Raw genomic sequence first — 26645 nt, 5'->3', positions numbered from 1 at the left:
CTGGGTGGCTGATGGCGGACAGGTACGCACTAAGGTTCTCGGCGTGAGGGGGCTTCCAGGTGGCCGCCGGGAGCCCGGGGACGGCGCCCCTGCCGTGTCCGCGCACAGGACTGACTCCGGGACGACGGCCCCTCCCTCCCGTGAGGTGGGACAGGGCCTCGCGGGCGGCACGGGGGTGCGGCGAGCCCTGTGCACGGGACGCCTTGACTTCCACGGAGAGAGGGGACCCCAGGTGCGTGTGCGCGACCTCAAAGAGCCAGTCTGTCAGCTTCGTTACCGTTGAAGCCGAAGCCGAGCGTCGAGTGTTCCTTTGTCCTGCTCTTCCGAGTGTCTGACTGGTCTGAGGTGTGAGACCCACGCCGCCCTCCGAGATGCGCTTCTACCCGGGGTGTTAGCGTGCGAAGCGAGCGGCCACACTCGACCCCAAGGTTCAGGGCATGAAGCCACCAGCCCTAAGAAGATGGGTCTCCTTCTCAGACAGGGTTGCTTCATTGCCTTTTCAAGACGTATGCCACAACATGGCTTTCTCATTTCCCCAAACGCCCTGGTTTCTCCTCCGGGCCTGCTGGAGGGAAGAAAGGGGAAGAGAGCGAGACGTGAGGTGTGCGGAGGGGAAGGACCCAGGAAACGGATTCTTGGCAACCTCGGCCATCGGATAAGCAGCGTCGGGTTATACATTTCAGTTTCAGTTACCCCTTCACCTGGGCTTTTGTTTGCTCTTGATTTTTATCCACGGCACATTGATAATATTCTTGGTTAAGATGTGGGACTTTCCCGGACTCAACCCCACGGTCGTAAAACAACCTTTCAAAATGTCCCTTTTTTTTAAAAAAAAAATGTGGAAACAAAAATACACATCTAGATAAACAAAGAAGTACAGATGCTGCAGCAGAGTGGCAGGTTGACGAAGCCGTTTTCTCAATGAGTACATTAGGTATTAAAACCCAGGACTTAAGTGAAGAGCACAGATTGACCGCTAATGGTGACGCTCTAAGAGCTCACAACCCCCTCTGGTAACATAGCCGAATTTAAAAAGCAATTGTAAACATAGGAGGAAAGAGAAATATGCATGAATATTTGAAACAGAGTCAAGCCAGCAGTACCACCAGCCAAGAACAACTGGTCGTCCAGAGCCAACGGAGCAGGGCCGGCCAGGGGAGACCTGCACCGGCGGCCCGCAGCTCGCGTCTCAGAATGTGAGTCTCCCAAAGGACGCCCATGGGAGAGCGGAGGTGTCGATCCTTAAGCGGGGCGGTTACCCCCTTCCATCTCACTGCCTGTCCCCCAACATCCTAGCACCTAGAGCGCAGTCTCCAACGCAGAGCAGAAGAAAACTGTGCCAGAAAAGAGTTTTCCCTTTTACTTCCCGAGAAGTAAATTTTAAAAAGAATATCCTTGTATTGGGTCCTCTGACTTCTCTTATAGAGGAGCACATGAAGATTTTAAACTGTTTTCATTCCGATTGATCTGCACCCCATCTCCAAATTATTTCAGTTGTGTTTCCTTGGTCTTTCTATTTGCAAGGTTGCAAGTTGCTGACTTGGGGTTAGCGGAAGGTGAATGCCACCTTCTAGAACCTTTGTCAAATCAGCCCAGCACATCTCTCTGCTTTTCATAAGTTAATTGCTAACTTCCAAGGAAAAAACGCTGTTTCTTACTTTCTGGTCTCTTATCACACATGCTGAGCACGGCTTGGTTAAGCAGTAACTCTGGCTATGCAGGTAAACAGAATTCCCTGCCCTACCCCCTCTTCTCCATACGAGTCTAAGAAGTGGGGGGAACAGTCAGCAGCTATTAATAACTCGCTTAACTGGAAGTGATTCAGTTTCATTAATACACTTTGAGAAAATTTACATCCGCAAAGGACAGAGTGTTTACAAGGCCTGAGAAGGTTTTATGGAAAAGCAGCTTTCTGAGCCCTGGGGGCACTCTCCTGCCAGTGCCGACTTTCACAACAGTGGGCAGTCACTTGAGGGAAAACCTCAAGCTTTTGCTGAAGTTGGCCCTCATGCTGGCTTTTCAGGGGTTCTATAAACGGCCGGCACCTCGAGAGCCAGAAATGGTTTTGGGGCTTGGTAGAGGGTGAGTCTGAATGCCATCCAGGCCTCGGATGCAGAGAGTGGAGGAGTGATGGCCATGCTGTGGCTTCCTCCACACGAGCAGGTGGAGGAACTGGGCCACCTATGTAGTGTGACTTGGACGTTGCCAGGAAAGTAGCCCCCTGACTGAGAAGTAGGCGTCTCTCCTCAAAGACCTACCTCAGAGTCTGAAGTTTAGACCAGGAGATCTCTGCATTTTAGTTTGGGCATGGTCTTCAAAACATCTCCTGTGAAGTGCAAAAATTCCACTTAAGAGAGGAAGGTATTAACACAGCAGCACCCAGACCATGTACTAAGAGTCACCTGCAAGGTCCTAAAGGTGGGGCCCCACGAAGTGCTGCCACCGCCCAGCTGGCTTGTGACCAGGGCCTGGGCCCTCCCTGCCTCATCAGGCCCACGCCACCTGCAGGTCCCCATGAGCGCCCGTGCAGAGAGCCACTGCTTCTGTTGCCTGGAGCTCGTGTTTCCTGTGGTGGCTCTGAGGTTTCTGCAGCAGTGCTTACATTCAGGATTGATTTAGGATCTTTAGCCGGGAACAATACAAGATCTTCCCGTCCACGGCCACGAGAAATTCAAATGCGTTCTAAACTGCAAAGCAGACATAGCGACCACTGACCTCAGCACTGAGTTTCACGGTGGGAACTAGCTTTTTTGCACTTTTGGAAATAGGAAATGTGAAATCTTTCAAATCTTGTCTTTCTTGGTTCCTGTTTGCTAGTACCCTGAGCGTGTGCTTACCCTGCCTACCCGGCGGCCTGGCTCCTTCTTCACTCCCAGGATCCAGTTACTACCCGGAGCCAGCCCACCCAAACGCGTTCCGTCTCTGAGCGCCAGACTCCCCTCCGCGGTTGCCCAGCAATTACGTCCGCTCACGTGTCCGCAGGCATCTCCACGTCACCAGGTCTGAAACAGAACTCATGATCTTCTCCTCCAGATTGGCTCCTCTTCCCGTTTTCCCCATTGCACAGAATTCATTCAGTTGCTCAAGGCAGAAATCTTAACGCCCTCCTCTTGGTCACCCCGTATCCAGGAGCTCCGTGAGTTTCCCCCGTCTCTCCCTTCCATCGGCTGTGACTTTACCCCCGCTGCACCGCCCACCCCACGCCGTTCGCTCCCGCCTGGTTTTCCTGCAGCAGCCTTCTCGCTAAGCCTCCTGCCTCTGATCCTTTGGTCTCGGACACCCACCGTGCGCCCTGCAGCCCGGGAGACCCTCCTACCCTGACCTGCCACCCGTCTGCCTTGCCAGCCTGCGTGCAGTCCCCGGGCTTAAGCTCGCTCACGGGGTCTCCAAGCCTGCGGGATCCGGCCGGGCTTTCTACTCCAGCCCATACCCGCCCACCTCCCGCCTCCAGTTCTGGCCCCTGTCATAGGAAACGGCTGAAAACGCCCACAACACGGAAACCTGCTTCCTTTCGGGCCTGTGCGCACGCGGTCGCAGCCACTGGGAGCGGCCTGTCCGCTTTGTACCCGCCTGATGGAACCTGCTGCGTCCCTTCCTGGGCAGCTGGAACCCGCACGCTGTCCCTCCCAGCCCGGGCACCGCACCAAGGCCGGCGGGGGTGGGCGTGCTGACGTCATCTGCGCGGCCCCCAGCACGCTTCCTGCTGCACGACCAAGGCTCGGTAAGTGGATGGCGGGGTTCTCTTTTCAAGTCTGAAGGGCACTGTGGTTGGCGCTGAGGTGACGGACTTCGAGGCGGCGGTGCTGCTTCTGAGCTGTGAAGGTGGGGCGTGGTGGGTAGGGCGCAGGCGGGGCCATAACCCGTAGCAGCGGCCGGCGTACAGCGATGCGTCCGCTGCTTTATCTGGGGCACCTCAGGGTTACCCTCGACGCGGACAAGGAACCTGAGGCCTCCCAGGTGAAGCGTGGAGGCGAAGGTCGCCCAGAAGGTGTGGAGGGGAGGGGGCGGCGGGGTGGCTCGCCTGGCTTCCTGCTCCCGGCGCCGCCTGGGCTGGTCTGTGTGGCGTTGGCCACGTGCAGGAGGGTCCCTGACACCCACTGTGGCTTCGTGCAGCGGCCACCCTGTCGAGTCACTTTGCTCTCATGTGTATGATAGCGTTTCATTTGCGTCAGTGGGAAGGAGCCTACTGGGTGCGTGTGCTTTGCAGGGCGGGGGAAGCTGGGGAGTGTGACGTCGAGTTGCTGGGTTGAGTCGTGGAGAGAGTAGCATTTGCTCTTTCGAATTTCGTGGCCTGTTTTTCCAAATGGTCACCTCAAAAATCAATGAATTAGTTCATTCCTTCACCAGATGTTTATTAAATAGGATGCAAGATGCTGTTCTGTACTCTGAGTATCAGACGGTCTTAATCTAGCCGCGAGAGAGGAGGCGGGCCCCCCTCCCCCGCACAGAGCAGAAGCTGGGGCCGCCGGCCTGGGTCTGGGAGGAGTGGCGTGTGTGCTGAGACTGAGGCCATTTCTCGCTGTGGTGACTGGAGTAGGCGGCATGTGACCTGGCTGCCCGCAGTGGGGCGTGTAAGCTGTTCGATGTAAGCATGGCAACGAGCCTATGGCCCTCCCCGGGGCCATAAAGCAGGCAGTCCATCAATATTTACTGAGTTGGCTTTTAATCTCAGGTGCAGCATGCAGCCATCCAGCTGAATAGAGGAATTGTGTTTATGGCTTAGTCTGGTACAGTGTATTTCATTAGTACAATTACGATGACAAACAATTCCTGTGTTATTTGCCTCACTTCTAAAATGCTTGTATATCTTAATTATAAGGTCAGGATTTTTAACCTGGAGATCTCAGATGCACCTAATCTTTAGACCCAGATATTAAATGCAAAAATTTGTACATATATGTAACTGTTTATTTTTCTGCTTAGCGCTTTCATGAGATTCTTAAGGGAATACGTAGGAATTTTATTGTTGAAAGAGGTATATTCCACAGAGGGATAAAGCTGAACTTATTTATTGATTTCTTACGTAAAATCAACACATTCTTTTCTTATAAGTATTTACAAGAAAATTATTTACAGGTAACTTTTTAATTTTTAAATTTTTGTTGAAGTATAGTTGATGTACAGTATTAGATTAGCTTCAGGTAATGATGTAACTTTTTGAATGTTATAATTTGTAATAGATAATGGGTCTAGAATATGTCATTGTGGCTTGGAATGTGAGAAAAGTTCAAGTGCTTAAGGAAAGATTTGGAAATAAGTGATAATATTATCTAAATTGAATGATCAAGGCACACCAAAATCCTTAGCTGTATTCCATGCATGTGCCAGAAATATAAAATCAACAAAGGATCTCCCAGACTCTAGTTACTGGACTCCAGTGACTTGACAAATGTTCGGAGCAGGCTTTGAGGTCCCGTGAGGATTCCTGCGCTTGGTGTGAGCACCACCCTATTAGGGAAGGTGGCAGAACGAGGGGAGTGAGCCGGCAGCCAGCTGGGATGGGAGGCTGTCTGTGGTTGGACACTGTCTCAGTGCGGGTTCTTCCAGAGGTGGATTCTGAGATAAGGATCCCAGCACAAGTAGTTTCCCTGGGAGGTGATCCCAGGAGACCCAGGAAGGGAGTGAGCCCGGGGAGGAAAGCACGTTCTCAGGCAGGTGCCACTGAGGGCGTCTGGGCCTTATTCCTGCCGGGAACTCTGGGGCCAGTGCTGGTCCTGTGCCTCTGCGGGACCCCGCCCGGGGCGGGGAAGCACATGTTTCCCCACTGACTCCTGCTCTGTCGGTTGAGAGCCACTCCTGGGAGAGGGGTGGACACCCCAGCACAGCTGGCCTGCCCGGAGAGAGGGGTGAAGTCCTCGGGAGGGTTACAGGGGTTGGCAGTTGGGGAGTTGGGCCAGCCTGTAGGAAAATGGTAAATGCTGAGGACATAGGGGCAGGACACGCACGTTTCTGCTATTGACACCTTCTACTCTGCTGGCCAGGCCACTGGATGGTGCTTGGGGGTCAGCAGACCCCAGCTTCTCTGCTGTCCACCTCCTTTGCACAGTGTCAGAAGTCTGGGTACCACCCACAGGTTCCTACAGAGGCTCCAGCTCTCAGTCTGGGGCTCTCAGCTCTGAGGTTGCAGGCAGTGCTTCACGTGGTGCGCTAACCGGAGAGATTAGGGTGGCAGTAGTGGGTTAATATTAGACGTGATTAAGGCAAAGAAGGGTGCCCTTTCTCTGCTTTGAAGAGCTTTAGACTAAAGTAGTTGGCTTATCAGTGCTTAGGAGCTGTGGTATCACAGGATAGACACCCCCCTCCCTCCCTCTCTCCCTCCCTCCTCCCTCCTGCTCTTTATTTTCGTTCACTCTTTCTCTTTCTAAGAACTTGCAGGCAGAAAGCCTTCTCTTTCTTTCAATATGCTATTTTCCTCACCCTGTCTTTTCTGTCCTGCACGTCTGAGCTCAGGGACCATATTTTGTTGATCTTTGTGGTACTGATGCTCAGCAGAGTTCCTGGCATATATGGTGGGTCTTGAGAAAACGTTTGTTGAATGAATGCGTCTTTTTGACGTCCTGAAGTGGGGCAGGGCAGGGGACTGTCCGGAAGCTGCCCCTCGTGCGGCAGTTTCTGCCTGTACTCTGGAGCCCCTTCTCTCTGCACACAAAGGGAGACTCAGGTCTCCTGACTCGAAAGGAAGCTGACGTCCTCTTGGGGTTCAGCAACGTCTTTCAAAACTAAACATTTTTCTGCTGAGAATTGGCAGAAAACCCTGGTAAGTGGAAAACTGACGAGTTTTCTGTAGTTGCTGTCTAAAGAAATTTTCTCTCTTTGTAATTGTTTAAATTCAGCTGTGGAACTTCTTACTGACTGTGAAATTAAATGCCATTTTCCCCACCACCATCCAGGCCTACCCCAGAAGTGTCTCCTGTTAGGCTCCTAACTGCTGCTGGTACTGGTACTTTTCTTTTCCTGTTGTCTGTAAACTCATATTTATTATTATCTTTTGAGTCTCTGACAAAGGTAATACATATACATTGTAGAAAACTTAGCAAAAGATATGAGAGTATGAAAATAATTTCATCATTCAGGATAAAACCTCTTAACATGCTGGTAGAAAAACTTTTTATGCATATAACACAGATAATGTTTTGTTTTATAACAAACTGAGAATACTTGTTCTAGTTTCTATTTAATTAACAGGCAGTGGGTATCTGAGAACGGGGTTTGTTGGGACCATTTCCCATTGAAACCTCTCTGCAGTTTCTTTTCCTGCCTTCAGTTGGGTGAAGAGTTTTATAAATGAAGTGGCACGAGATACAGTTTGTTGAAGCAAAATTTTTACAATGCTTAAAAAATTCACTGTGTAGAATAAATATTTTCTTTTTCACATGCCACCTAGCTGCTGAAATTTGGACTAATCCTTCCAGTTTCAGCTTTGAAACTGGCATGCAACAGCAGTAAACTCCTCCCGTGAGGTTTTGCTTATTTCGTTTATTTCCCCCAAATTAATTTTACTGTGGTAGGCTAGAATAACTTGTCACTGAACATTTGGGTTTATGTGGTGAGGTTCAGCCAATGAAAGCAGGAGGTGGAATGCAGCTGTACTTGAAGGTTGACATAGAAGGGACTGAAAAGCATCAGTGAGTGGTTGGAAGAAGTCTTTAGAGGACATGGACCATTTATTCAGAGAGCAGGCTCGGTCAGCGTGAGGGGACAGTGCTTTCAGCCACCTGAATCTCACGGCTCCTGTAGATTCCATGATTACACAAATACTTGTTACAGGATAAATGCAACTGCCCTAGTTGGGTTACTGGATCCTTGCCAAAAAGTCGATGTACAGGAAGAGCCAATTGGGTTAGTTTACTCTTACTGACAAATACAGAGGCTACATGAATGGTCAGGGAAGTGGCCAGTACAGCTGGACTGGAGGTGCTTGTGCATCAGACAACACCTGGGATTTTAGAATAACACACCAGCACCTCCACAACAACATTTACCAGAAAATAAAAACAGGGACGGTATGTTTCACATTTCCCATGGGCTTGCTAAAATATAACTTAAATATACAGCCAGTTAGAGACTCCTTCTGCAAAGCTCACCCCCCGCCCCCCCCCCCAAAAAAAAAACCCTCTAGATTGACCTTGAATGCTTCCCTGTAAGCAGCTAATATATGAGAACACGGTGTGTTTAGAGCTTGGTTTCTAAATATTATGCCCACTAAATAAACCAACATTCCTTGGAGAAATGGCTGGTTTCAGGGCCAGGAGGAGAAAGAACAAGATGAGTCTGGCTTATCTCATTAAGTCAGAAGGTGAGGAAGCACTCACACGGTGATAGGACACCACACAGGAGCACAGACAGGCCGGGGGCTCTCACTGCAACCGAGGGACAATCTGAGCGGCAAAATGAAAGATGACAGGAATAGGCTGTAATTCACTGAATTGTATGAGAATCCCCAGGTTCATGGTGCTAATAAGTAGGTAAATGGAGAATAAAGGAAAGCTCTTTCTTAAAGCAGAATGTCGTGTAGAAAGAATAGAGTTAGAAAATGACCACTTTGTAACCGTCAGAGTAAAGATCTATTCAGGCTGGAATCACTAATGGATGCTGAAACTATTGGTTGACAGTTTCTCGGGAGGAGCCAGATATTTCCATTGTCTCAAAGTCTTCCTCACAGACTGTTTACTAATTGCAAAGGTAAGAATGGCAACTTTACAGTGAAGAAACTTGGGAGACACTTATTAACAATCAAGGATTCAAAGCACAGTTTCTGTCACCAAATCACAGGGCAAACTGTTTAACACACGGGTCCTGTTGTAATGCTTCTCCTACCTAACGTTTCTGCCCGAATGCATAACCTACATCTAATTCAAATCGAGGGACAACTGACCTGAAATCTTCAAAAGTGCCAGTGTCATAAAAGACCAGGAAAGTGGAGGAAATGTTCCAGAATAAAGGAGATTCAGGAGACAGGACCACTAAGTGTAACACATGAGTTCTGGATCGGGTAAGACGGATGGAAAAGACATCGTTGGGACAGTTGGTGAAATCTGATGTGGACTGTGGAGTAGATAACCCTATCAAATCAAAGCTCACTTTTCTGAATATTTGTTTATTGTAATACAGGAGAATGTTCTCATCTTTGGAAAATGCATGATGAAGGACTTTGGGGTGACGAGGCAGGAGATCATCAGCTGACCCTCAAAAGGTTCAGAAAGAATGTAATTATATATGATATTGTATAGGCTATGTAAAATATGTAAAACGTGTTATATATAGAAAGGGGATGATAAAGCAAAGTGTTAAACTTGTGAGTCTGAATAAAGGGCGTATGGAAGTTCTTTGTACTATTTTTACAACTCTTATAAAATTATTTCAAGATGAGAAGTTAGAAGGAAAGAAGTTACTAATTTTGCCACAGTTGGGGTGGAGGTGGGCCAGAAAGTCAAATCCACATCTCCGTCCGTCTCTTCTGTTCTCCGTGTTCCGTGGTTTCCTCTAGAGCCAGTCTGCCTCCGCGCCCTGTGGCCGGGCTCCCAGGCCCCAGACAGCAGTGACAGCCCCTGCCTGTCTTGTCCCTTCGTCCTGTCTTCCTTTAGTTTGGCTGCCTCGGTAGCCCTCCCTCCTGCCAGCCCGCAGGTGAGAAGACCCCCGCCTGCTCCCTCTTCCCCACCACTTGCTGTTCGCCATGTTGTTTCCCTCCCCAGGCTGTGGGCCCCTGGAGTTGGGCTTAGACAGTCCAGCTCTTAGGTCTTGGTCCACCTCTTCCGGACCGCTGCTTGAGGGGACAGGCCTTTCATTTCCCCCCAAGGAAACACCGTCATTTCGGTGGGACGGGATTGGTTTCTTCAGGAATCACCAGACAAATCCTACCATGGGCTTCCTCAAAGTGTCCCAGCGCTGAGGTGCGTGGCAGGATTTTGAAGCTCCCGAGGCCACCAGAGCTGGCAGAGCCTTTGCTCCTCACTCCCCTTCAGGTGTGGCCCCTCGTAGACCATCACATGCCTGCCACTCCTTCATGTGTGGGCTGTGAGATCAACTAGGTTAAAGCAACCTTGAAAGATTCTCATGTGATTGGGAATAACTCTTTCACATTAAGGGAGTTTGATCATCTTGGCATTAAGACAATTTATGAAAACACTGTAACTCAGCAAACCCGGAAATGCTGAGTTTTGGCTTGTGCACCCAATGGTCTGTGGTTCTCATGCTGGGATTTCCTTGTCCTTTTTTTTAAACTTGTGCTGGGAAGGGGGATTTGAGCCTTTAAGTCCTGGTTAAATTTAAGCGTAATTATTTTATCAGGTAGCAGGGGTGTAGCTATTACCTCAGTTACTCTTTCCATTAAGGCCGAGTGTCCAGGACTGGATGACGGTGCAGGACCCACTGCAGCTTCTGTTCATGATGTGCGGTGTTAGTACATTACCAAACACGTAGCTTTCATACTTTGTATCTATGTCGGCTGTTGTAGCCTACTTGCAGAAGATCCTTCATTCCAGCGGTGTTGACAATGGAGTGCTTTTGACTGCATCAGGCAGGGGAACAGCGTCCGGGGAAAGCTGCTGATGGGTTGGACCTCTCATTGGCTTCCTCAGACCTCCTGCTGCCCCATTTTACTTAGAATACTAATAACGAAGTAGTTATTTTTCCAAGGAGAAGAGTTCTGCTTCTTTTGTCCTTAACCAAAATAGGGACCAGTTGCTGAAAGTTGTATTGGTATTTGCACATGCCCAGCTTTCGAACTCAATGTTAAGGTAAAAAAAAAAAAAAAAAAGAAAAAGTGAGACAAACAGCCTTTTAAAGCAAACACGACCATTGTAAACCACTTGGCTTTGATAATTTCTTCTTTTTCCGTATAGCCTTGACTTTGGCTGAGACAGCGTGATTTACAACATGAGTGAACGTCTAGAGGGCAGAAACTATGTCATACATGGTCTGAGCTTGCCACTTTCTGTTCTAAGATATAAATCATATAACATTTGTAGTAAATTAGAATGTTTAGGTGTATGATTAGTTGCTTTGTATAACTAGTTTTTAGAACCTGTTTATAGAGTGTATCCTTGCTAATTTTGATTTTAAAATTATCCTTTAAAAACAAAGGTAATACATGTACAGGGTTTAAAAAACAGTGCACACTGGGACCTATAAAAAGAAGCAGTGGTCCCCAGGCCCATCCTTCCTCATCCTTTGTCCCTTTACTCAGGCCCGACTTCTTTTATCTCTTTTAGCTGTTTCTTCTGTTAGTTATTGCCAGTCCCTAAATATTGGTTTATACTGTTATTTCTCTAGTCTGATGGGATAGTTGAGGAGTTACATGTCCTCATCAGCATCTCTCCCAATATCTCGATACAGTCAACCCACATTTTGAGTCCCTTCATTGCTGGATTACTTTGTCACTTTAGGGAGTATAAGTATAGCTTGATTTCTTGTTGCATTAAGTGCTGGGAGTATGTCAGCTTCTAACTGTGCACTCAGCCCCGGGACAAGTTACATACTTTTTAGGGACAGTGGAAAATGAAAATGCAGCACCCGTTGTTTAAAAAAGTATTATGAATATCACGGTGATGACAGAGAGCGTTAGACCAAGCTTGGGGCCCTTCTGGTGGCGTCTCTGTGGGGCTGCAGGGGTGGCACATCCTGACGTTGCTTCTCTTTCCCTTCAGCTCTCTGCTCTTAACTTCAGCCATTTCTTTCTTACTTTTAAATTATCAAGAGTAATAACATTTTAATTGTGTCCTGTAACCATATATATCTCATCCATTCATTCTCTATAGGTTAAGTATCCAAGTAGAAAAATAATATATAGTTTATTGTTGTGACTATGCAAATATTATTCATTGCAGAACCAAGTAAACCAAGTATTTTCTTTCTTGTACCTCCTTTTGTTTTTCCTGGAGTTTATACTTGCTTTTACTTCTGTCTTGTCCTTTTGCTGTATCACATTCTCTGTTGTAACCAGTCTATCTAATCAGCTGTTCAATCTGTTTTTCCCCAGAGGCCTCTTGCAGTCCTGAACAAAGGGCCTCCCTCCTCTATCTGGACTTAACTCTCTCCAGGCCTGTTGCCTGGCTGGTGTACTGGGACTTTTCTTTATTTCTTCCCTGGTTTAGTTTCACTGCTTCCTAGATTCTGAGATTTTATCCTTGGTTGATCCTTTGCTCTAGGCCCTCCTCAAATAGCTTTAAAAAAATTTTTTTTTAAATTAATTAATCAATTAATTAATTTATGTCTGTGTTGGGTCTTCGTTTCTGTGCGAGGGCTTTCTCTAGTTGTGGCAAGCGGGGGCCACTCTTCATCGCGGTGCGCGGGCCTCTCAGTATCGCGGCCTCTCTTGTTGCAGAGCACCGGCTCCCGACGTGCAGGTTCAGTAATTGTGGCTCAAGGGCCCAGCTGATCCGCGGCATCTGGGATCTTCCCAGAGCAGGGCTCGAACCCGTGTCCCCTGCATTGGCAGGCAGATTCTCAACCACTGCGCCACTAGGGAAGCCCTCAAATAGCTTTTTGATGTGAGTACAGGAAGAAATTTCTGAGTCCTTCCAGTTCTGAAGATGTTGATAATTTATCCTCTCAATTTGCAGTTATGAATAGAGCTCTAGGTAGAAAGTAACTTCTCTCAGATTTTTGAGAGGATCTCTGATTGTCACTGGCATCCACTGTCATTGATGACAAGGCCACCTGATGCGTCTAGTTTTACACTGCGGTAGTTTTTTGTTTTACAGTGTGGTTGATTTTTCTCCCTGAAGACAATTTCCTTGTATTCTTGGTATTCTGAATTTCACAACGTTGCCCCCAGGTGTGGCACAGGTGTGGGTCCTTTCTCACCCATTATTATGGTAGGCATGTGGGAGCATTCTAAACCTGGAGATTGCTCTTTTAATCTTTGGAAAATTCTCTTGAATACATTATTGGATAATTTCTTCCCCTTTGTTCTTCTCTTTTTGAAAGTTCTATTAATTGGATCTTGGACCTCTTGGACTAATTCTATATACTTCTTGAATATCATCTCAACTTTGTCTCTCCTTAAGAGACACAGTTCTCGTTTTTGGGAGGTTTTCCCAATTTATCCTCCACTCTTTTTATTAATTTATCATGTTTTTCGTCCCTAAAAGTTTTGTTTTTCTCTAATTTTTCTACTCACTGCATTGTTTTTGCTTTATGAATATCATACCAATGATTATACAAATTGGAGTATTCAAATTATTCCTGAATACTCCATAGTATTTTTTCCTATTTATCTTGCTATTTTTTTTTTTTCCCCATGATGGAGGCTTATATGTTGGTGATTCCTGACTGACCTTTGAATTTTGAGGTGAGGCACTAAAAACCTGATGGTGAGCTCTAGATACTTAAATAGGGCTTGTGAATTGGTGAGGTTTGATTTAAGGTGATAGGTGGTGACAGTATTTTTTACTGGGAATTCTGTATACTAGAATGTATAGGTCTTTCTTCTGTAGCGGTTAGATGTTTTAGGGTGAAGTTTTAGATTTTTTTTTTTGCCTGGAGGTATTTTCCTGGGTGGAAATCGAAGTGTGTGGAATTGATGCCTTCTTACAATAACTTTCAATCACTTCCTCATTTTCTTCCCCAGAGCCCTCCCTGCCCCTCTGCTCTCCTGGCTTGGCTGCACTGCTTCCTAGGTGCTGTACATCATGGCTCTGATACTTCTAGGTACCGAGTCTCTGGGGTTCCACCTGGAGGACAGCCCTGCTGAGCTCCCTGGAGCCGTCCTGCTCCATCAGTTCTCTGTAGCTTGTCGCTCCTGTAAATTCGCCGACCTCTCTTCCCCCTTCCTTCTCTGCATCGTTGTTGGTTTATCACCACTTCATTTCTTTACTGTCATTTAAGTGAGGTCTTGAAGGAGGAGGATGCTGTTTATATGTTTTGAGGAAGATTTGCCTTAATCTTTTCTTAAACCACCTGTGGCTTCTGTGTGTGCCAAGCATGGCGGTGCCCAGTGCGTATCAGCTGTGTTCACGCAAACACCATCCATTCTCGTCACACCTGTCACTTGTAGAGTCGGAGAAAAATCAGTGTAAATTTTACATAGGAAAACCGTAGTTTTCTAAATACCCATGTGTGTGTCTGTGTGTCTGTCTATGGTTATGTAGGTAGCCCCTCCTGCGGGGACATGGTTCAAATGCGCAGAGCCTGTTAACAGAGCTCAGAGAGGATGGGCACGTGGTTGCCTTGGGGATGGATTGGAGGAGCTTTTGTTCTTCTTCTTCTTCTTAATCAGCAGAAAGTTTAAAAATTTTAAATTAAAAAAGTGGCTTTAGGCTGCTCCATATTCTCCAGGTCATCAGGCCTCATATCTTTATGTTATTTTAAAACATACTTATGAACTGACTGAGATCCACCTTTATTCAATCATGTAAATAATTGTTTAGTAAAGTTCATATTTTTTCTCTCCAGGGTTTGGGGCAAATACTGCAAACGTAATGTGTAAAATGAAGGAATCGGTTAAGCTGCCGGCACGTGCTTGTAGCACTTGTTATGTTGTTACTGTAACAGTTACACTGGTGATTTACACCCGCTTAACCACAGCTCCTTCTCGGGGGAGATCCTCCTAAGCGTAAGTCTGGACACCAGCCTGGGAGGCGTCTCTCAGCTTTCAGAGACCTTGTTCACACCTCACAGAGGCTTCTGTCTGTAGCGTTTCAGTACTTTTCAGGGAGAGATCTTTACATCCAAGGAAAGCAAAGCGGCCAGCAGCTCTTCATGGCTTCTCTCCACCTCTTTCCTGAGTGCCCGGCAGACAGTGGTGACACTGGGCAAATATTTCTGAGCATTTGGTGCACATATTGGGACACTGGTTCACTAGCCTCATGGTGGGACCCTGAGGGAGGTGGCTGTGAATTTGGAAATGTGCGAACCACAGTAATGTCCATGGGCCCTTGGTCTGAATACTGCATGTGGAGAACAACAGGCCTATTGAATACTGAGTGGGAGAAAATGGAATTAATCTAGAGGAGTTTAATTCGGCTAATTAAAAGATCTGTTGGGGGTTGTAGCATGGTTTGTTTATTTTTATTAATTTTTTAAGCAAGCACATAGCACTAGCTAGATGTCGGGCAGTATGCAAACGTCTCCTTGAATCGTCATCGTTTGATATGATGTGTCCTGATCTGCCATCTACAGAGGAGGAAACCGAGGCTCAGAGAGGCTACAGGACGATTCCCTGGGGTCCTCCCGAGGTGGAGTTGAGCCTGTGGGTCTCTGGAGGCCCGTCTCTGCAGGACATCTTGCCTGCCCCACTGTCTCTGTCTGCGACCTTTGTTTGACTTGCCCTTTTGCCTGGAGCACCCTCTTTTACTTACTGAAATTCAGTTCCCCCTTTAAGTCCCAGCATCAACGCCAGCAGCATGACATCTGCCCACGTTGCAGAGCCTCAGTCATGGCTGGTTTCTACCTTTCTCTCTCCGGGAGAACTTCTCAGCTCCCAGGTTGGTGTTACCTTCCTCCCTTGGGTTCCTGTTCCCGTGCAGGCACTGCTGTCTGCGTGCACATCCGTGTCCCCCGCCGGCATGCACGCCGTCTAAGATCATCAGCTGCGTTGACGTCCTTTCTCTCCCATACCCACGGGCTGACATGGTGTCTGCTGCCTGTCGGACCCTGGGATCTTGAGGAGAATCCAGTGGGCCCACAGTGACGCAGGACTGGCCACCCAAGTGTGTGGTTGGTTTCTGACATTGTAGGATCAGTTAACGTCTAGCTGTAGAGACATCGTTCCTGCCTGTTTTTTTTTTTTTTTTTAATCACTGAGTTTTCTGGGGAAGATAGAAGACTCCATAAAAACTACAAGATTGCTCAGAAAAAAAAAAAGAATGTTTACTAGGTTCTAAGATATTTGAAGGCAGGAACCATTTGTTGCTCTCCCAGCCCCACTCAGCAGCTACACACTGCTTTGCAGTACTGTTTGGACCATTGAAGGCTGTTGGGTGGAGAGCCAGGGGTGAAGACGTGCCTGTGTGGCGTGGAGCTGCCCTCCTGACTCTGGGATTCCTAAGGCTTTAACTAGAGTTCTTTTTTTTCCCCCTCTTTTTATGTTTGCGTGAATTCTCTCCAGTGTTTCATCCTCACTTCCAGCAGCAATTTTCATTCTTCTCCTTAGCTGTAATTGCTGGGTATTAAAAGACTGTGTGACTGTGTTATGAAACAAAATTGTATTGTATCGTACGAATATTCTTCTCCTGGGGTTTTCCTTTCCTGTGATGATGTGAGAAATCTCTTTTTTACCTCCTGTGAAGTCTCTGAAGGGATTTTCGCGGCTAATTTGGGATAATAAAGGCATTCTTAGTGTAATGCAGCTCTTCTTTTTAGGAATATGTATATATATTTCCGTCTCTTCTGTATAAATTTGCCTGAGCTGAACGAAATTCCCTGCAGAAGGGCTTTAAAGCGATCATGTGTTTGCATGCCTCTGCCCAGTCCGGCCACCACCCACCCATGCCCCCAGTGACCCTACAACTCAGCCTTGACGTGTGTCACACCAGATGGCTCCTTGGGTGCTCTGAGGCTTGTTCGCTGTGGTAAAAATGAAAGAGACGGAGGAATTAGAGGTCAAAACATTGTCAAGGAGAATAGAAAACTGTTTGGCTTGAAGGTCGTCTTCTTTTTGACTGAGCGTGTAAAAGGCAGTGGGAAACAGAAGGGTGAGCTGTGCTTTACTTCGGTGATGCTTTGCTTGGCTGTTTGAAATAAATGTCCATTAAATGCACAAAACATGCCTGCCAGCCCCCTGGACACCGGCGGCTTCCCGTTTGTGTCCTTTATGAGAGAGGCACGTGGACTGGCCGGGACGGGTCTTTTCCCAGCCCCACCCTGCCAACCCGCCTGCACCTGCTTCTGCAGCTTCCCTGCTCCCACGCACACCCCCCGCCCCAGGGACATGCCTGCCATCTTCAGGGCACTTTTCTTTTAAAGAAAATGATTTTTTCCCTTGTGTGATGGTTGGTTTTGTGTCAACTTGGCTAGTCTGTGGTGCCCAGTTGGTTGGTCGGGGCAAAACATTTGAAAAAGAATAGATACATGACCACGTATAACTGAATCACTTTGCTGTATGCCTGAAACTAACACAACACTGTTAATCAGTTATACGCCAATATAAAATAAAAAGTTCAAAAAAAACCTAGTCCAGGTATTTTGCGATGTGACTGACATCTTATGTCAGTTGACTTTAAGTGAAGGAGATTATCCTGGACAGTGTGGTCCGGCCTCATCAATCAGTCCAAGGCCTGAAGAGCAAAAACTGAGGTTTCTTGGAGAAGAAGGGCTGCAGCCTCCGGACCGGAGCATCACCTCCTGCCTGAGTGTCCAGCTGCTGGGCTGTCCTGCAGATTCCAGGCTTGTCCCATAAACGCATGATTGCATGAGCCAGTTCTTTAACTCTCCCCCGCTCTCTGAATATTTACGTCATCTGTATCTATATCTGTGTCTGTATCTGTATCCCTATTCTGTTTCTCTGGGGTCCCCTGATACACCGTATTTCAGATGTCTAGACACACAGCCTCACTAACTTTGATAACGTAGCAGGAAGGTGTTCTTCATCAGTGTGGGTTATAGTTATTACTGAAGAATAATTTTTAAAGCTCTGGGTCAGCAGCATATTCACTGCCCAGCTGGTCCCAGAACTTCTCCCCCAGGTGGTCCCCTGCATTCCTGGCCACGCTCTATCACTTTCTCCTCAGCGGTTGTTCTGGGGGCCGCCCGCGTGCATAGCACTCTCTTCCTGTTTACTGTTCACGTTTCCTTGGCCCCCTTACAGAGACCAGAAAACAGGTGACCTTACAATTAGCAGGGTGAGGAGGGGGGATTGGCCATTTCCTTGCTACTTCTCCTTTTTGCCTGAGGGTTGTTTATTGCAATGAATGGATTTGCAGAGTGAAAGTTTGAAAAACACGGAACATGTTCTCCAGGTGTCCTTCCTTTTAAATGAATATGTCCTAAGAAAATGTGAACCTTGCAGAATTGATCAGGGAGAACATACATTGTAGCTCCCCAGACGGGAAGTCTTGAGGGGACATGTCAGGAGAGGTGGCCCTCCCTCCTGATGAAGGCTGACTGGAGGAGGGCCTTCTGCACAGCCATATGGAAAGGGTCAGAAGGGCACCAGAAGACTAGGACTGTGAGTGGGATGTTGGGGCTCAGAGGTGATGGACGCGGTGGTCAGACAGAGACGCTCACGTTAGAAGGGGTTCCTGGACCAGCCTGGCCACCCTACTGGAGCTGGTGGGGACAGAGCCTGGGGCTGTTAGACCCAGCTCAGCGCTCCGTCCAGATGGGACACAGGCTCATCAAGGCTTCCACTGACCAGCAAAGGAGATTTGGGGGTAAATAGCTATGTTTTAAACATAAAGTTAATGAAAAATCAGATTTTATTTCAAGAAACTTTGTTTTCAGCTTCTCTGGCGCACGCCTGGTCTACAGAGTGAGAGAGGCTTTCCGCCCCGCCCAAGAGTTCTAGGCTTTTCTGGCTTATACGTCACTGTCACGTCACCTTTTGGTTACCTTCTTGGCCTTCTTGGCATACTTCTGAGCACAAAACTGTTCTTTTCTCGCAGCTTTCGTTCATTTGCTAACATCTCCCCAGCAATCGTGTGACTGACTGAGTCTCTCTGAATTCCTGTCTGGAGAACGGGGACTGAGATTCATGACTTACTTCACTTCTCACGGAAGCTCTTCCCATCTCTGTCGAGCTGAATGAGTGTCAGCTTGCCTCATACCCTTGAATGAGTGGTAGGAGTTCGGGGGTCAGAAAGCCTTGTCTTTCCCCCAGCCCCATCCTTTCCCAGTGGTGGAACCTTAGACAAACCAATTCTCAGCTTCTCAGTTTTCTTATCTGTAAAACAGGACAAACGTCTGTTGTGAAGATTCAGTAGGAAGACAGGTATAAAACAGGAGATGGTTAATTATTGGAGACTGTTATTATTCTTTATCGAAGGCCGTTGATTTGTTTTCCAGGCAAGAAAACCACATCCACATTCTATCTGTTCTAAAGAATTTTTACCTCTTCTTCCTTTTACCTTTCTTCTCCCTTTGATTTCATAAGGATAAGTGCAGATAGAAAGCCAGAACTGCTTTCGTGTTGTTATATTATTGAGTCTGAGGAGAAAATCTTTTGGAACTTTAAATAAAATTAAAGTTAAGGGTCTTTACCATTTGTGAGTGTCACCATGGAGACAAAAATGTGTGGTCACCATGGCGACCTCTATCAACATTCTCGTCTGAAATTCTTACATATAAAATTAGGCATGGCTGCCGCTATGAAAAGACAGAGTATAAATAAGTGAACTCTCGTGATGACAATGCCTGCCCGATTTGGTGTCACGGCGCAGTTCTAAAAATGTCATTAATGGTAAGGTGACACCCTGTGGATCCTCACAGAGCCGACGTTTGGCTATGCCCTTCTGCCTCTGAGCTGGCAGACGTTCTTAGATGGGGTTGTTCCTTGTTTCCTCTTTAGTCTCCTGCCTCATTCGAGGCAGCCTTTCTGTGTCTTTGCTTTTTATGTCTGCCTCCGGTGCTTCCTGTGGCTTCCTTGAAGGATACTCCATGAGTTCCGTTGCGTTTGTAAAAGAAATAAATCACATGATTTTATAACAACTCTCATATACAGTTAATAGTAGTAATTTTGTTTTAGATCATTGTTTTTGAAAAGAGATGAGTGTTCTTCTATAACATGCTAAGATGCATCTCATAACCTACCACACATTATGTATCTAAAATGAATCTGTATTTAGAAATAAATGATTCCCAAATGTGTGACAGGCCATTAGTTTATCCAAATGGCATAAAAATACCCACAGTGTGTATTAAAGTGGAGGCACCCAAGTTGATCAACTGTTAGATCCCCTGGTGCAGGATGGTCTCCCAGGGGTGGGGATGGCCTCCTTCAGACTCGGGAAGAGTTGGTTGTGTTGATGGAGACCATCCAGGGCAGGACAGTGAGTGACAGCCGGCGGTAAGGAGACAGGGAGGGCGAGGGACGTGCAGGCTGAGCCCTGTTGGACAGCTCTGAGGAGCATACTCACTTGTTTTCAGATCTTCTCTGCTTTCAGAATACTACCCCAAATTTGAATTAGATAGGAACCTCAGAGCACTCTTAAATACAGACATTTTGTAATCAGGTTTAAAATTTCAAAACAGAATGGACAACTCTTCAAGCACATCTTTTCAAACATTTTCTGGCAGTGCTCAAAAGATGCTGCGTTTGAATGGAAAAATGAACTCTAGATTATTGGTTTTGTGAGCAAAACGACTTCCCCAACCCAGGATCCCCCAGAGAGATGAAGGTAAGCTCTTTGTGGTGCACCCCGGAGGGAACAGCAGGCTTCCCCTCGTGGTACACTGATCAGACTCGGATTCTTCTGGTGGTGGCATCTCTTTGCTGAACTGAATGCCTTCTGCAAATCCAAAGACATCTTGAGCCAGACCTGGTCCTTAGGGTCTGGGGATTGTTTCCCTGGGCAAAATGTTGACCTCTATTTCTAAGAAAAAAGTCTTTGAAAAACTCTTTGGATGTTGAAATAGCTCTACAAAATAACATTTTGGTGCTTTAAAGTATAAACTAACCAGAAACACATGAGTTCAGTTACCCACAAATCACAGAGGGTTTTGCCTAAGAGAAAAATGCATGTCAAAACACGTCTCGGGTAAACAGTTTAAGGTGGTAATCTGCTTGCACAAGTAGGTCAAGGATTGGGGAAGGTGACATGCAAATTTGCACCCAGGTGGAGCGTGGAGGGCATATCAGCATCAGCTTACAGCTGCTGGGAGGCAGGACGCCAGCAACGTTGTGATGGGTGAGAGGGTGGCCCTCGGCTTCTCTGTCCTTCTGTTGGAGGCTGAGCTATCTGGTGTGAGCCTTTATTTGGAATACTTACAGAGAAAATAAGACCAAGTTATTAAGTATTCCAATCACAGCTTCATGGCGGCAGTGGACTTCTGCTGCCCTGCACTTAACCTGCCCATTAACCCGTCGCTCCCCTTCATCATCTGCATCGGTGGGTGGATAAGAGGCACCGACGACCAGCACACGTGAGCAGAGCTTCAGAGCTGCGTCAAGATACTGGAAAACATGGCCAGCGTTCAGGAATACTCTGTATTTGATACCCTTGGCGTTGTAATTTGTCTTATTGGTGAAGCAAGTTTTTTCTAAGGAAGGTCCTTGATGAAATGATCACAGCGTGTGAATTAATAGAATCCAAATGAATTTATAAATGTATAAAGTGAGTATAAAAACATTCATTTGACTGGCATTTAGGTTGTGAGGTTTGTTGGGAATTTCTTGGAATCTTCTTGACTCCTGGGTGAGGGATCTTCTGAGAAGCAGGAGGGGAAGGGAGGGATGGGTGTGAAGTATCTTCTGTGTGTCGTGCATTGTGCTTTTAAGTGTGTCCTCTTTTAAACGCTCACAGAAGTCCTTTAAGAAGGATGATTATCTTTATTATCTAAGGGGGTGAGGAAACTGAGGCTGGAGACGTTAAGGTCATTTGACCACAATCAGCAGTGATGATGGTTGCTCCATGGGTCCGTTTGTAGCTTATCACATTTGCAAGATTCCCTGTCTCTCTTGTCCAAGGCTGACAGCTGGGATGGAAATTGAAGATGCATAAATTAGAAGGCCAAAGACCAATCCTCGTTCCTAATTTAAAAAAATTTAGAGAAACCCACACACTTAAAAGAAATTCCTTCATCACGTGAGCCCTGGCGTTGGTAAAAACACTCGGAGTCGCAGGAAGCCTGGCTTCTGATCCACATAGCGCCGGGGGCAGCCTGCGCCAGTCAGGTCCTCAGTCTGCTCGTAACAAAATAAGTAACGTCGTGACGAATAGTAACAGAATAAGTAATGATGAAATAAGTAACCTCATAACAAATAATTATCGAATAAGTAACAATGAAATGAATAAAATGATAAAGGTAATAAACTTTATGTACATTCTGACACTTAGGGAGAGGCATTTGCGAGGATGATCTGTTACTATGTAGTCAGTCACTGTGAGGGCACAGATGGTATCCTGAGTCGGCAAAGCTTTTCCCCGTCCAGTCCTCCAAGGAGGCTGGTCCAGTTGTCCTTCTGGTGCCCTGGTGGTGAGTGTGGTACTGTGTCCTTGGAGTCTGGCAGCAGTGGCGGTGCAGTCTGTGCTCAGCGATGGAAATTTCTCCAAGAGCTGTTTCTAAGAGTCACCGTGAATTCATGCATTTGGTATGTGGCTGTTTGGGCAACAAGTAGCGTCTTTCCCTCACGTGATGGAAGCTGGAGCATTAGCTGGTTAATATTAACGACCTTCTCTAACCGAAGTGGGATGTGGTGGGTGGGGTCTGGAAACTCGTGGAAATCACAGTTCCTGTGCATGTTGAAAATCACAGAGGACTGGCCCTCTCACGATCGTGGCCACAGAGAAAGGAGAGGTGGAAGTTCTGGCCATCGGCAGCCGCCTTCGGGCCCTGTGACCACACATGCTGCGCCATGTGCTAAAAAGGATGCTTCAGGACGATCATCTCTTTTTCACCTTGAAATATCTGAGTTTCAGTATTTTTTTTAGGGGCACAGGTTAGGTTCTTAAGGCTAAATTTGTCATTTTTTTTTCAGAGTAAACAATGCTGTTGAATTGTATGAGAAAGCAAGATGCTTAGAAGGAACTCTTTTCACTACTCAAATTATTTTTCGAAGCCAAAATTCAACCTTGGGCTTCTGTACTGGTTTCAATAAGCATTGGCAGGAGGAGGCAGAGCATGGTGGTTTCTGGACGGTGATCACGTCTTGGTTCCTTCGGCAGTGTGCTGCTCTCTGGGACCAGGTTTTTGACCTAGTATTTTAAGGATTGAGGGCCCTGAAGGGGAGCACAGTTGTGGGGAGGACTTTCCCTTACTTTGCCATCTGTTTTTCCAAGGTACATATCAGTATTTAAGGAGTCTAGTCATAATGCATAAATGTCATAGCTCTTGTACATTTAATTTATTCTCCTGAAGATGGGGCTTTGTATTCCCTCCCCCCTCCCCCTGAAGCAAGATGTTAACCCTCTCAGATCTCAGAGTTCAGGAGACCTTTCCACGCCTCTTGTCTGAATCGACCACTCTGCCTCCTTCCGTGGTCAATTCCGGCTGCTCGTTTGCACAGAGGAGTTGGGGTGACCTCCTGCCCGGAGCGTGTAAATCACGTCCTTCAGCAGTGGTTAGGTGAACATCTGGGGTGTGCTGGGCAGGTGCGTGGCACAGGTGGCCCTGGGGCTAGAGGGCTGGACAAAGCAGAGGGGTGGCCTACGGGGGTGCAGACATTGAACGTGTGATGGAAACCTTGATGACTGTTCGGACACGGAGGGCTGGGGGCTCTGGGACGTGGCCAGGACTGGCTGGGGGAGGGCTTGCTGAGGAAGAGGTGAGTGACTGAGGCTGAAGCAGCTGCCAGGTGAGGGGCGGGGTGGAGACCCTGGGGCTGGAGAGGCAGGCTGTGGCTGGGAGGCGCCGGGTGCGTCCCAGGGGCAGTGCACTCAGGGTGCCCTCCTGCTGAGGGTCAGCCCCCAGTAACAGCAGTGCCCACTCCATACTTGGGGACAAGTGAGCTTCAGTCAGGAGGCTTAATCAGTAGCTTATGGAACAGTTAGCTTCCAATCCAGGCACCAGAAAATTTGATCTGAAGTCTGTGTAATGATTATCATCCTGACGGTGGCAGCATTTTGAATCAGCTAATTCCTGGTTTTGAGGACAGTTGAGTGTATAGACTCAATGTCTCAGGGTTTGAAAAGAGAATCTCAAAAGTCATTTGGCCCTCTCTCCACCCGATGTTAATATTATCATTTAGCACCTCTGGGGAGGTGGCACTCGTGGGACATGGTAAATGAGGGCAAACTCAGGGTCAGATAGAAAGTCACGGGAAATTCCTGATGCTGGGGTTAGGGGTTTGGGACAGAGTGCCGCAGGCATGGAGTTCTTTCTAAGCACATCCCGTCACAGGGCACATCTTTGGAGCGGTCAAACGTGCACGTGAGTAAGGTGTGTCTGGCAGGCCTCTTCACTGGAAACGTGACTGTTTTCCCCTTTCTGCACTCGGTTCTTTGGAATTAGGTCACTAAGTCCAGCCCACATTCAAGAAGAAGGGAGTTAAGATCCAGCCTTTTCTCTCCAGGGCCTTTCATATCCCAAGCCTTCCCCCCAACTCCAATATCTTATAAATCGTTAGGAGAGAAAGCTACTCCCCCATGGGCTGGACGAGTCATTCTATCTATCTGTCTGTCTATCATCTATATCTATCTATTGTCTATCATCTATCTATCTATTATCTGTCATTTGTCTATCTGCTATCTGTCATCTATTATTGATCTATATCATCTATCATCTATATCTGTTATCTATCATTTATTATTTATTATTGATCTCTATCATTTACTGGTCTATCATCTATCATCTATCTACGAAACAAGAATAACAGAGCAGTTTGGGACAGCTAATAAGAGTCTAGGAACATTATCTTCTGAAAAGAAAATCACTGAGGCCGAGCACTCCAAGAGTCCTTCACGTTAACCAGGAAGGGTGCTTACAGATTTCCCTTTCAATTTAATCCTTTTGTGGACCCCAGCAGGAAATAGGCACAGACTTATACAAGGACAGATTTCCCCACAGTCACCCACATGTTTAGATTCACATTCTGCTCGGCACACTGGGTTTTTAATATACATATAGGACAAGTTGTATTAATCAGTAAGAATTTATTAGTAAGAATTTCTTTTCTCAGTTGAATTTGGTTATAAAATATTTAAATAAAGCAAACAGAGAAGTACAGGCAAAACCATAACATTTTGCCCTATCTTTTAAAAAGGAAATAAAAATAGAGGTACAGTTGAATGCCCACCACAGTAGTGGCCCAGCCTCTGGCTGTAATTTCTCACCCTTCCTCCAGAGGAAGTCATTATCCTGAAGCAGGCATGCACTGTTTACATCTGCGTTTCAGTACCTTCCCTGCTAAAGCAAATCCTCTTTTCATCTCTGCTATGTAAGTATGTATAAAATTAAAATAATATATGGTATTTTGGGGGTATTTAAAAATCATACAAACAGTATCCTGCTGTACAGCGTATATTTTGCACTGTTTTGCCTCTCATAATTATACATCTGAGACCTAGTCCTGTAGGTATGTGTAGAACTAGTTAATTCATTTTATGTTTATTTATTTATTTTTTGTTATTTTGGGTAACCTTTTTTTTTTAACTTTTTATTTTATGTTGGAGTATAGTTGATTCACAATATTGTGTTAGTTTCTGGTGTACAACAAATTGATTCAGTTATACCTATATCTATTCTTTTTCAAATTCTTTTCCCAATTAGATTGTTACAGAATATTGAGCATAGTTCCCTGTGCTCTACAGTAGGTCCTTGTTAGTTATCCATTTTAAATATAGCGAGTTAATTCATTTTAAATGTGCTCCATCTTGCTATTGTATGAATAAGTTAGAATTTATTTATCCATTCCCAATTGATTTTCCACTGTATCAAGGGATATTTAAGTTGTTTCCACTATTTTCCCTATTAAAATGCTGCAGAAAACCCCTCAAAACCATTCCTGTCCACGTCTCCTTGTGCAGCATGCCTGGAACTTCTCTGGGGTGTGTCCCCAGCACAGAGTTGGTGGTCGTCTGACTTCACGAGGTGTTGCCAGGCTGCTGTTCAGTGTGGCCACACCGGTGGATGCTCCTGTCCTCTGACACACAGGGGCGGGGTTCTCCCTGCTCCATGCTCCAGCCCTCACGGGGTGTTTCCACACTTCAGAAGCTTGCTTATGTGGAATTATGTTTTGCTTCATTTTTCTGATTACTACTGATGTGATATATATATTTTCCCGACAATTTAGATTCCCTCTTCTGGGCATTGTCTGTTGATATCTTTGCCTGTTTTTATTTTCTCTCTTGACTTTTTCTTATTTGCTCGTGGGGGATATTTATATATTATGCATACTAAGCCTTTCTTGGCAATCTGTATTGTAAGTATCTTCACTTAGTGTGATTTTCCAATAGAGGACAAACCAAGCAGTTTGTGGAAAAATGATTTTTTGCCTCATCAGGAGACTTGGGCGTTTGTGCTGGTTTGGCTACCAACTTGCTATTTGGCCTTGGGCGGGTCATGTAATTTTCCTGGACCTTGGCTTCCTTACCTCTAAAGTGGTATAATTTGATCCCAGAACCCCAAATCTCTGCTAGATACACAGTCATATCAGAGTTAAACAAAATTAAATGGAGGGAAAGCTCTTTCCAAATTAAGGGGAAAGTCTGCATGCTGGAATATTTGAAAGCAGATTAAATTTTTGCTGGTTTAAGAACATAGATAACTGGGATTATGTGGATAAAGTTGGCTAACAGGGACTTCCCTGGTGGTGCAGTGGTTAAGAATCCGCCTGCCAATGCAGGGGACACGGGTTCAAGCCCTGGCCCGGGAAGATCCCACATGCCGAGGAGCAACTAAGCCCGTGTGCCACAACTACTGAGCATGTGCTCTAGAGCCCATGAGCCACAACTACTGAGCCTGTGCTCTAGAGCCCTCGCGCCACAACTACTGAAGCCTGTGTGCCTAGAGCCTTTGCTCCATAAGAGAAGCCATCACAATGAGAAGCCCGTGCACTGCAGCGAAGAGTAGCCCCCGCTCGCCGCAACTTGAGAAAAGCCCCCGTGCAGCAA

The sequence above is a fragment of the Orcinus orca genome, chromosome 18, assembly GCF_937001465.1.
Source record: "Orcinus orca chromosome 18, mOrcOrc1.1, whole genome shotgun sequence".
Lineage (NCBI taxonomy): Eukaryota > Metazoa > Chordata > Mammalia > Artiodactyla > Delphinidae > Orcinus > Orcinus orca.
The sequence above is the reverse complement of the archived record's forward strand: the minus strand, read 5'-3'. Positions refer to the sequence as shown.